Source organism: Anomaloglossus baeobatrachus, chromosome 6 (assembly GCF_048569485.1).
Source record: "Anomaloglossus baeobatrachus isolate aAnoBae1 chromosome 6, aAnoBae1.hap1, whole genome shotgun sequence".
Classification (NCBI taxonomy): domain Eukaryota; kingdom Metazoa; phylum Chordata; class Amphibia; order Anura; family Aromobatidae; genus Anomaloglossus; species Anomaloglossus baeobatrachus.
Window position 1 is genome coordinate 139,964,915 of NC_134358.1, and position 12,613 is coordinate 139,977,527.

At 49.4% G+C, this 12,613-nt stretch overlaps 1 protein-coding gene across 2 annotated transcripts in view; it reads left to right on the forward strand.

Annotated features, from left to right (window-relative positions):
- Positions 1 to 655: 655 nt before the first annotated feature.
- RB1CC1 (RB1 inducible coiled-coil 1) overlaps positions 656 to 12,613 on the forward strand; it is a 261,745-nt gene continuing 249,787 nt past the window's right edge. For both annotated transcript variants that reach the window (XM_075353273.1, XM_075353274.1), the window contains exon 1: positions 656 to 762. The gene's annotated coding sequence lies outside the window, so the exon portion shown is untranslated. The remainder of the gene's footprint in view (positions 763 to 12,613) is intronic.

The following is a 12,613-nucleotide window of genomic DNA, read 5'->3' on the forward strand; positions in this document are numbered from 1 at the left end:
TGTATATATTGGCTGCTCTGTATAGACTGTGCGGTATATATATTGGCTGCTCTGTATAGACTGTGCTGTATATATATTGGCTGCTCTGTATAGACTTCCCTGTATATATTGGCTGCACTGTATAGACTGTGCTGTATATATTGGCTGCTCTGTAGACTGCCCTGTATAGATTGGCTGCCCTATATAGACTGCGCTGTAAAGCTCGGATTTGAGGCTTCTCGCCCACACCTGAGAGCCTCATACCGGACTATTAGGCCGAGTTCAGAATGGGGTATATAAGGTATCACTGTATATAGACCACGGGTTTCCTAGTCTGAATTGCAGCCTCAGACTCCAGTGGAGCCGCATGCTGGGCTTGGGATCCGGAGTGCGGCTGTAGGAAGTGATGAATGTGTCCTCGCCTCACTCTACACAAGCCTGTAGTGTAACATATGCCGGGGCATTCTGCGGGTGACATGGCGCCTCCCGTAACACCGCCAATGCCAGCGGCTGCTAGTATAAGCCGAGCGGAAGTCGCTGTGACTGATCCCGGCCACAGAGCGCCACAGCCGCGCACTGCACGCATGACGTCACGGCCGGAGCTCCGCCCCTCCCCTATCCCCAGATCCCCTGAGTGAGTGTCTGTCCCAAACACCGCGAGATCTCTCCTCATTCTCGCGATGCTAGAGCCGCCGCCGGAAACAAGCAGCCTGAGCGATGCTGAGTCGTCAACAACAACAATAACAAGAGGATCTTCCCGAGTGGCGGCCGCAGCGTGTCCGGGTATGGCGGGGTCCCGGCGGGGGTGGGGTACAGGGCGCCGCCGAGCCCCCACCGCACGAGTCTCTTTGTTGTGGTGTAGATGGAGCAGCCAGCTGACTACTCCTCCCTCCCCGGCCTGACACCCAGGCCCCTCGGTCAGATGCTTCCCATTAATCCGCCCTCAGCTGCACACATGACAGTGCTGGAGCCCCCGAGCACTGGGGGAGGGGTGGTGACCGCTGCAGCCCCTCAGGAGACCGCGGCCCCTGCCAGCTGTCACGTCCAGTGTGTATATACTGTATATAGCAGTGCTCGTCAGAAGTGAGTACACCCCCTGTGGAAATTAGGATGGTAATCAATGTCACAGTGACCACAAGAGGAATTTCCCAAATATTGACCTGACTGAACTCATAGAGTATAGCAGTGAGGTCAGTGAGCTCTCATTACAGCCTCCGCTTTACCCAAATTAGTTGGTGCAAAAATGAGTTCACCGCAGATAACAATCTGGTGTTCTGTATGACCGCCATGATATATAAGGCCCGCGCCAAGTCTAGGCCTGGAAGGAGCCGGCTGGTGACACATTGTAACCTCTATCTCTTTCCATTCTTCAAGAGCGACCTCTTCTAGAGCCTGGATACATTTCTGAAGAGCGGGGGCAGTGATTCCGTGGCCGAGTGTCTCCTGATCTGACCCCATCGATCACCAATGGGGAATTCTGAAGACACGCTGTCATCACTCTCCTTCCATCATCCAGGCTCTAAAAGGGGTCGTTCTGGAAGAATGGAAAAAGATAGAACTACTGTCTCCCTCCCCATTACTCTGCAGACTGTAAGCCAACAAGGCCCGGGCCCTCTCCCCTCTGCACCATAGTCATTGTTATTTACTAGTCTCCCTCCCCATTACTCTGCAGACTGTAAGCCCCCAAGGCCCGGGCCCTCTCCCCTCTGTACCATAGTCATTGTTATTTACTAGTCTCCCTCCCCATTACTCTGCAGACTGTAAGCCCCCAAGGCCCGGGCCCTCTCCCCTCTGCACCATAGTCATTGTTATTTACTAGTCTCCCTCCCCATTACTCTGCAGACTGTAAGCCCCCAAGGTCCGGGCCCTCTCCCCTCTGCACCATAGTCATTGTTATTTACTAGTCTCCCTCCCCATTACTCTGCAGACTGTAAGCCAACAAGGCCCGGGCCCTCTCCCCTCTGCACCATAGTCATTGTTATTTACTAGTCTCCCTCCCCATTACTCTGCAGACTGTAAGCCCCCAAGGCCCGGGCCCTCTCCCCTCTACCTTAGTCATTGTTATGTTCTATCATTTATGATTGTACTTGTATGTGACCCGTTCCCATGTAGAGCGCCGTGGACTCAATAGTGTTCTAGAAATAATAATTATAATAATGTGTCACTGACTTGTTCATTCCTTTCCTGGAAGACTCGGTGCTATCTTTAAAAATCCTATCGGTCATACAAAGTATCAGATGTGGCAGCTTTTTGATCTTGGTGTCTTCATTAATGCTGAGCACTGTATGTGTATACACACATATGTATAATGTATACACACACTATGCACCAACATGCCTTATTATTGGTGCTGCCTCCCATGTATGTGCCTGCAGGCCCCAATATGATGTCTGCTGATAACATAATGTCTATAAGAGTACATGAATCTTGTCACCTATCAGAACCAGGATAACCTTTAAAGGGTTTTGAAGTTTTGAAATGAAGCTGAGTAGTGGAGAATATAAACCCATTTTCCACTTGCCCTCTTAATGATTGTCTTCTCCCTGCTCCTCTGATCCTACAGTGACCTGCTATACTCTGTGATGTCATCATAGGGGGAGGGGTAACCTCCTGCTGCCTCCCTCTGACATCATGTAATGGGACCATTATGTAACTGCTCCCTGTGGTACTGTCAGACAAGCACACCAATCAGAAAAGATTCCCATTGAAGTATGAAGAACTGAGCAGCATTAAAGGGAATCTGTCAGGTGCAATATGCGCCTAGTACCACAAGCAGTTCTGGGTGCATATTGCTAATCCCTGCATAACCGTCCCTGCATCTAGTAGCATAGAGAACATTTTTCTAAAGATCTCTATTTCTAAAGATCCTATTTGATACACTAAGGCTAGTTTCACACTTGCGTTGAACGGTATCTGTTGCATTGCGTTTTTGACGGATGCAACGGATGTGTTGCATATAGTGGCACAACGGATGCTGCAAAACAACGGAATCCGTTTTGATTTTTTTTTTTACAGTTTACCGGCGGCAAACTATTGTGAACGATCAGCTGATCGCTCACAGCAGCCGGCCGCCGGGTGATCAGCTGATCGCTCACAGCAGCCGGCCGCCGGGTGATCAGCTGATCGCTCACAGCAGCCGGCCGCCGGGTGATCAGCTGATTGCTCCCAGTAGCCGGCCGCCGGGTGATCAGCTGATTGCTCCCAGTAGCCGGCCGCCGGGTGATCAGCTGATTGCTCCCAGTAGCCGGCCGCCGGGTGATCAGCTGATCGCTCCCAGTAGCCGGCCGCCGGGTGATCAGCTGATCGCTCCCAGTAGCCGGCCGCCGGGTGATCAGCTGATCGCTCCCAGTAGCCGGCCGCCGGGTGATCAGCTGATCGCTCCCAGTAGCCGGCCGCCGGGTGATCAGCTGATCGCTCCCAGTAGCCGGCCGATCAGCTGATCGCTCGGCTGCCGAGAATGTTTGCGGGGGGCGGAGTGAGGAGTGGGTGGAGCCGAGCGGGGCCATGGCGCTGAGCACAGGTGAGCGTGTGTGTGTATGTATGTACATACATGCGGGAGGGGGCGGAGCCAAGCGCGGAAGTGTCGGGCTCCCTGCACACGTAGCGAGGGTAAATATCGGCAAAGCACTTTGCTTGGTTACCCGATATTTACCTTGGTTACGGGTGCAGGGAGCCAGAGAGGGCATGCGCAGTGAAATCCAACGTATTGCGCTGCTCAAAAAAACGTTACATGCTGCGTTCCTCCCGCCCGGCGCAGTGTCAAAATAACGACGCTGCGTTGTCCAGCGGATGCAACGCTGACCCTTGCGTTACAGTGTGTCGTCCATACAAGTCTATGGAGAATAGCGCAGTGCGTTAACGGACTGCGCTATTCTCCATAGTGACAGACTCCGCTGAACGCAAGTGTGAAAGTACCCTTATGAGCGCAGGGACTAGTCGCAAGGGCGTTAGATCCTGTGCTCATTCCGCCCTCTTAGCATGGTAGCATTCCCACTGCTAGCTTCATCACCAGTGGTGACACACATACCTGTGTCCGTTGCTGCAGCCTCAGATGCTGGGCACTGCGTGTGAGCGCTTCCGGTCATATGCACTATGAAGTCGGGTGTATGCGTCCTGGCTTCACAGAGGTCTAGTGTGTGACTGGACGTTCCAGGGACTTTTGATGATGTGCACTGCATGGCATCAGATGCTGTAGGAACGGACAGGTACACGTGTCACCGCTGGTGATGATGTGCTAACATGCCAAGAGGGAGGAATGAGCGCAGGAATTAACGCCCTTTTGACTTGTCCCTGCGCTCATTAGCATATCATAAAGGATCTTTAGAAATACTTTTCTAAAGATCTCTTTATTTTTTCCATTGGATGCAGGGATTAGCAGTATGTACTCAGACCTGCTCGAGGTTCTGGGTGTATATTGGATCTGACAGGTTTTCTTTAAAGTTACATTTTCAGACCTGCTATATTATTTTCACTCATGTCCATTTTGCACATGTGTGTTCGATTCATGGTTTTTACAGGTAGAACACGTACCCGTTATGCGATATGGTGCAGCTCACAAGACTGACTGCAAAAAAAATCATGGAGGCCTGTTTTTTGTTTTTTTTTTGAAATTCTGAATCTGATGAAATAACCCATACAAGTCTACTCACACACATTGAATCCAAGGTTAACACTGCAACGAATAGGAGAAGGTTTGTCATTTATTTTCATATGAGAAAGTCACTGCCGAAACATTGATGGTAAAAATGGACCAAACTGATGAAACTTAGATCCAAAACACTGATGTCACTGATACCATTTTTTTATGTATGTGAAAAATCACTGCTGTCTGAATGAAGTCTAAAGCCGCATTCACCCGTCCAGGTTTAAACACATCTGTGGAAAAAATTAGTACCTACGAGTGCACTCAGTGTTCCGACCGCGCATCCGTTTTTACTATACGTGTCATCAGTGTACAGACCGTGCATAAGGTTTTACCATCAGGGTGTCACCAGTGTTTTTTTATTCCGGATGGGCAAAGAAATAAATGACAACACTTTTCCTATAGGCGTGTGCCGAGGTACATAAAAATCACCAAAACCTGGGATTAACCTCAGCAGAAACACTGTGTGGCAGGAGCTTCATGACTTGTTTCCATTGAGCGAGTAGTTGCATGAAAGCCTTATATCACCGAGCACAATCCAAAGCTTCAGTTGTAAGGCCCTGTGTGCACACTGCGTTTTTACCAGCTTTTTTTTTGCGTTTTTTTCTGCAGAAATTTCTTGAGAAAATGGTTGTAATCTTTCTGCAGACGTTTCCCAGCAAAACATATGGGGAAAAAAATAGCTGTGCGCACACTGCGTTTTTTTTTTTTTTCTCAAGAACATTCTTTCTGAAGAATTTCTTGAGAAAAAGAATGTGCATGTTGTGGAGACACGGGGGTCCGTGGGTGCTCTCGCCCGCTGGCCCGGCCGCCTTGAGAAAGACAGCGTGGCTTAGGGCTCATCCCAACTGAACGCCTGACCTCCTTAACCGTGGGAGGAACACTACTCAGACAAAACAGGGTGAGGGAATCACAATATTAAGACTTTATTGGATTCCCAAACAATTAACTGCACATAACACGTAACCAGCAAAACACACAAATGTAACAGGCAACAGAGTCTCACCCTTCCGCTGGCTCACCAGGGATTAGATTGTTCGTACATCGGGGTTTCCAGGGCCAGCTACTCCAAGAAAAGAATAGTGGCAACCGTAGGAAGCTTACCGAGCACAGCAAAGTCTGTAGCCAGGTGACCAAATTGTCCCAACCTGGGTTTCTTCCTTAAGTAGTCTCTGGTATGATGATATGATATAATCCTGGCAGCCAGAGTCGAAATCCCTAGACTGCGGTTATGGTCTCCAATCGGAATCGGAGCCCCTAGATTGAAGCCATGTAGCCAAGTGATCCTCTAGTCGGAGCCAAAGTCCCTAGACCGAGTCCACAAGGCATCCTGGTTCTGATCCCCTAGCCAGCTCCTAAGAGCTTAGACTGGATCATGCAACATTCATCAACCCCTGGTGACTCCAAGAAGTCCCTTTTTATAGCCCAAGCCTTTCCTTAGGATATACTGTCCCTTATCGGATTGGTTGTACAAGGTTGCTTCTCTTATTGGATGAATTTCAAGCTGCATGGATAATGTTCATTTAAATAATGTGGACACAAAAACTGAGGATATTTAAAGGGTGGTTCACCCATATTTTTTATTGTCCAGATCGATATTATATTGAGAAACAATGTTTCTCTCAAATACCTTGTGTTGGCAATAGTGCCTGTGAGAGGCGCTATTGCAGACTGCTGTTCCCGCTCCAGTGATGTCTCTGTCAAGTGCTGCACATGTCACATCCGTGCAGCTGGCTGTATTCTTCACTGCAAGCAAGAGACGCGCTGTGCTGTGAGGGAGGGAGGAAGGAAGGAGGGGGAGGAGGGAGAAGATGGGCTGTGACAGCGGTGAAATACCACTCACAGCTCAGTTAGTGAGGAAGAATGCCCCCGGCTGCACAGATGTGACGTGTGCAGCACTTGACGTCACTGGAGCGGGAACAGCGCGCCTCCATTGTTTCTCAATATAATATCGAACTAGACAATAAAAAATATGGGTGAACCACCCCTTTTACATGTAGTCTGCAATCCACAAACTAGACGATGGCCACTTAGGTAATTTACATTAGATTAGCAATACACAACTACATTACAATGAATGCTCAGAGTGGTCTGGCAGAAACAATAGTTTAGCAAGCATGAGTTAACACACAGAAGAACCATACGTCTGGCTAATGTAAGAAATGTAACCCATGACACACATTGAAAAAGTCTGTGTCGTCACTTTCCTCCCCCTTCTTAATTAGCCAGATGGGAAAATGGCTGAATCTTGCCGAGGTTTGTTGTTGATTGGACGGCCAGACGTGGTAGGCCTCTGATCACCTTTCTCCTCTTGACGGCATTGTCCTTTTTAATGGTGAGGTCAGCAACAGAAGCTTGCATCTATACACCTGCCCCTGATTACCTCCTTCAGGTTGAGCAGCCATATTGCGGACAAGCACTAAGGTGGGGTCCATGAGATGGGCTTGCATACATTTCTTATTATCAATCTTCCCCCAGTCAGTAGCCACAGTCTGGTTAGGCTTACTCATGGTTGTTGGTTCAGAAGTGGATGATGGAGACTGGGAATGTGAATTATCCTTGGAAACAATGTTAGAAAGATCCACATCAGGGTCCTGCTTGGCTTGGAAGTGGGTGATGGCTGCTACAAACTGGCTGGATAGTCCTTGTCCTAGGTCATACTCCAAAATAACTGTGAGCAGGTAATCCACAAGCCCCACTTCCACTTTCCTCTGGGTGGTATCCGAAACAACAGGCTTGGTGGGGCCATCCATGAACCCCACTTCAGTTTCCTCCTTGTTAGTCTCCGAAATAACAGGTGTGGGGAGGCTGTCCATAAGCTCCATATGGACGTCTTCCTGGTCAGACCCCAAAATAACAGGTGTGGGGATGCTGATCAAAAGCTCCACATCAGCCTTGCTCTGGTCAGTCTCCACAATGACAGGTATGGGGAGGCTATTCACAAGTCGTACATCGATTGCTTCCTGGTTAGTCCCCAAAATACCAGGTGTGGGGAGGCTGTCCACAAGTCTCACATAAACCTCTCCCTTGTCGTTTCCCAAAATAACTGGTGTGGGGACGCTGTCCATAAGCTCCACCTCGACCTCTCCCTGGTCGGTCCTAAGGTCCAACTGCACACATGCCAGAGGGATGTCCGAGCGCTGGCCCTCAGCCAGGGAGATGGATAATTGGGAATCTGGTAAATGGTCTTCTGGGGAAACAACAATAACTGCGCTTACCAGGGTAATGGAGGAACCAGTGTCTCGTAGTCCCTGGCTCTGTATGTCACAGACCTTGACCGGCTGAGCTGGCAGATGGGCTCCAAGCATGGGGCTTCGGTTTTGGAGACTATCTTTATCCATATGTCCAAGGCGCCTACATGTACGACAGCGCTGTAGATTGGGCATGTCACAGGCCCTGTTTGTAGACCTTTGTTTTGGTGCAGCTTCTGTTGGGTAGCGTGACCATCATTCTCGAGCGGCTGGTGTTAGCAGTACGGCAGCTGGAACCCCATAAACAAATTCCAGAACACAAGCCCTCTCTTCTCTTGAGGATTTAGGCCCCAATGCGGCCAACAACTCCGGCTCGGGCTATTTGGGACCAAGTTGATTCTTGATTGTCACTAGATCCATGATGTGGCATAGTTGAAATGCTCTGGGTCAATATCGGTGGGATCCTCCTCGTCCTCTGCATCATTCTGGGCATTCCAACGGATTAATTTCCGGATCAAGTCTGACCGAGTGTCAGCGTTCCTGTAGTCAATCTTTCACATCTGGCACAGATCCTGTAGCATCCATTTACTGCTGCGGTCTTAACTCCTCTCCGGTCCATGACCCATGGCTGAGCTGGTTGGCTTGGACATGGCAGCGTTCGAAACCTGAATGCCCCCCTATGGCCTGCTGGGTATGCTTATGTGCCTCCCTGGTTGTTGAGCCCTGGACGGTGTCCATGAACACCAGTCCTCTGCAACTCCCCTGGGTAAACCAGGCTGAGTAGTATCCCACTGCTGCCACCAATTGTGGAGACACGGGGGTCAGTGGGCGCTCTCGTCCGCTGGCCCGGCCGCCTTTAGAAAGACAGTATGGCCCAGGGCTCATCCCAACTGAACGCCCGACCTCCTTTACCGTGGGCGGAACACTGCTCAGACAACACAGGATGAGGGAATCACAATATTAAAGCCTGCTTTACACGTTTACAATGTATCGTGCAATCGCATTTGCGATCGCACCCGCCCCCATCGTTTGTGTGGCACTGGCAATTTCTTGCCCGTGTCGCACAATGTTGTAACCCCCCGTCACACGTACTTACCTTCCAAACGACCTCGCTGTGGGCGGCTGACATCTACTTCCTGAAGGGGGAGGGAAGTTCGGCGTCACAGCGGCCGGCTAATAGAAGCGGAGGGGCTCCTTCCTTCAGCATTGCCGCCGGCCGCAGGTAAGCTGTAGTTCATCGTTCCCGGGGTGTCACACGAAGCGATGTGTGCTGCCCCGGATACGATGAACAACAGGACGTTCGATTTTTAGAAAATGAGGGACGTTTCAGCAATGAACGAGAAGGTGAGTATTTCTTCTCGTTCATAGCTGTCACATGCTACGATATCACTAACGATGCCGGATGTGCGTCACTTATGACGTGACCCCGCCGACATCTCGTTAGATATATCGTAGCGTGTAAAGCCGCTTAAGACTTTATTGGATCCCCAAACAAATAACGGCATATGACACATAACCAGCAAAACACACAAATGTAACAGGCAACAGAGTCTCACCCTTCCGCTGGCTCACCAGGGATTAGATTGTTCGTACATCGGGGTTTCAAGGGACAGCTACTCCAAGAAAAGAATCGTGGCAAGTGTAGGAAGCTTACCGAGCACAGCAAAGTCTATAGCGAGGTGACCAAATTGTCCCAACCTGAGTTTCTTCCTTAAGTAGTCTCTGGTATGATGATATGATATAATCCTGGCAACCAGTCGAAATCCCTAGACTGCGGTTATGGTCTCCAATCAGAATCGGAGCCCCTAGATTGAAGCCATGTAGCCAAGTGATCCTCTAGTCGGAGCCAAAGTCCCTAGACCGAGTCCACAAGGCATCCTGGTTCTGATCCCCTAGCCAGCTCTTAAGAGCTTAGACTGGATCATGCAACATCCATCAACCCCTGGTGACTCCAAGAAGTCCCTCTTTATAGCCCAAGCCTTCCCTTAGGATATACTGTCCTTTATCGGATTGGTTGTACAAGGTTGCTTCTCTTATTGGATGAATTTCAAGCTGCATTGATACTGTTCATTTAAATGATGTGGACAGAGAGACTGAGGATATTTACATGTAGTCTGCAATCCACAAACTAGACGATGGCCACTGAGGTAATTTACATTAGATTAGCAATACACACCTACATTACAATGAACGCTGAGTGGTCTGGCAGAAACAATAGTTTAGCAAGCCTGAGTTAACACATAGAAGAACCATACGTCTGGCTAATGTAAGAAATTTAACCCACGACACACATTGATAAAATCTGTGTTGTCACACATGTCACTTCTTTTCTGCAGGTACCTGCGTTTTTTGCCATAGGTAATAGGGACCAACCTGCGGGAAATAACGCGTCAATAACGCATCAAAAACGCGGTAAAAACACGGTGCGTTATTGGTGCGTTTTTTTAACTCAAGTGCGCTAATCTTTCAGACTCTCAAGAAATTTTTTCAGAAAAATCCTTTTCCTAGTGCGCACAGGGCCTAAAGGTTTAAAGCGATGGCTATTCATTGTGGAGCAGAGGAAATGTGTTCTTTGGACTGACAAATCACACTTCTCTATCTGATAAATGCCAGGAGAACATTTTACCTGCATGGCTGTATTGTGCCATTGTGCCGCCCCTGCAGCGGTCGAACCGCTCGGATCCGGGGGTTGTTGCTGTGGCTTGCGGGTCTCTGGACCCAGGGGATCGCGGCCACTTCAAATCAAAAGGGGGTATTTTACAGGGGATAAGAGTTTGTGACGCCACCCGTGGTTCGCGGTAAGGGGAGTACTGCCGCTGCCGATGGGAGTACCTGGGGGAGATGGAGTGGGGTAGCCAGATGACGTTCCTTCCACAGGTAGGGGAGGCTCTCGACCTCTGGATGATGGAGGTGGTGGGTAGCGGGGTGCAGATTGGAAGCAGGGGAGGACATGCATACTCACTCAGGTAGTGTTAGCAGTGCTGCGAACGCAAAGCAGACTCTGACACGTAGATAAACCAAGTCTCTGGGTACCGCTGCCCTCTTGGGGGAGCCTGTCCTGGTGACCGTCTCCTTTGGTACTCCCAGATGGTCCGGAGCCTGCCTCCGTGCACTAATTTTAGAATGCTTTGGTGGCCTGTTGGCTTAAAGCTGTCCGGGTCTCGCTCTCCACTTTTTGGTAGTGGAGCTGTGCTCTCAGGGGCTCACGCTTGGGATCTTTGCAGGCTGCATAATTTGGAAAGCCCTATCCCCCTCGTTACGCTAGTGCCCCCGATCTCTGAGCTTTTTGAGGACAGTACGTGAAGACACTATCCTCCACAGGCTAATTGCCGGGTTGCCTGAAGCTACATTTGGACATAGGGTCCTGTACCCCGCTGTACTTTCGATTCCGGACCGGTTATTAGGCTTGAGATGCTGTCCGTTCTCCAAGACCGGGTCTAGGCACCCAGCCTCAATACCCTGCGACAGGGTCTCCGACTCCTCCGGGCCCAGAACACCGTCTGCGACCCAAGCAACTACATACAGGGAGCCACTACTCCCTGAGACCCTCACTTCTCGATGGCTTACACTCTTCTCTCCCACTTCCCTCCCACCAGCCTACCTGACCCCTATTTGGGCGGCTCTATTCCAGCTAAGCAGCCCACTGGTGTGTCTGACAGGGTGTGGTGTGAGGTGTGGTTGGGATTTGGATGCGGATGGAGGCAGTACCATAGGTTCGGAACCGAGAACTAAGAGGGTTTGAGTCCTGCACCACAGAATAAAGAGGGTGCAGTACTCTGTGACACCCTGACTAGCTCAGGGGCGTCACACCATTTGTAAAGCTTGGCAGAGAAGGGATAATGGTATAGAGTTGTTTTTCAGGTGTTGACCTTGTGCCCTTAGTTATAGTGAAGGGAAATCTTAATGCTTCAGCACTCAAGACATTTTGGACAATTGTAAGTTTCCATCTTTATGGGAACAATTTGAGGAAGGTGCTTCTTATTTCAGCATGACTGTGCCCAAAACAAGAGCTAAACCACAAAAAGAGGAATTACATTTTCCCCCACAATTTCAAGAATAATTCACAGCAACAAAGGGCAACAGTGTTTACCTGCTTAGACCAGAGATCAAATGCACTAACGGAATGCAGCAAAAACCCGTTAGGGTCTCCGTTCCTGTGTAGTGCAATTATATAGTGCTGGGCAGCCCGCCTAGTCTAATAGCATGGGCGTCATCTATAGGCTGTAAGCCAGACACTGCACCTACATGTGTGAACGGTGCCCTATACAAGCCATTTGTGGGACATTTTAATAAAGTAATCACCTCCTCCATGGATTGGTTGCTCCGTCGTGTTTTGCACCTGTGTTGCTTCCATCTTTATTAATGGGTTTTTGCTCATCCAACACTGTTGCCCTTTGTTGCTGTGCCCAAAACAAGGTGTGTAAAGCATGGTTACGGGAGTTTGCTGTGGAATTACTTGACCCCAAGGGCCCTGAGTCTCAGGGAACCTCAGTCTCGTCCTAGTCCTTTGGAAATAATAACTAGACTTATCTAACATCAGGGTCTCTGATCCCACAAATACTCTTTTGGATGAGCAAGCAAAAATTCCCACAGATGCTCCAAAATTGTTTAGAAAACCATCCCAGAATACGGTAAGCTCTTATTGCTGCAAGGGGGACAACTCCATATGAATGCTTATGACCCCCATGCTAAATCCATAACATCTCCTGTAGGTGTGATGTGTAGGTTTCCCAGTACTTTCAGTTAGTATTACACTATGAACCATAAGACTTTGAACCACAGTATGGAAGGTTCTACATTA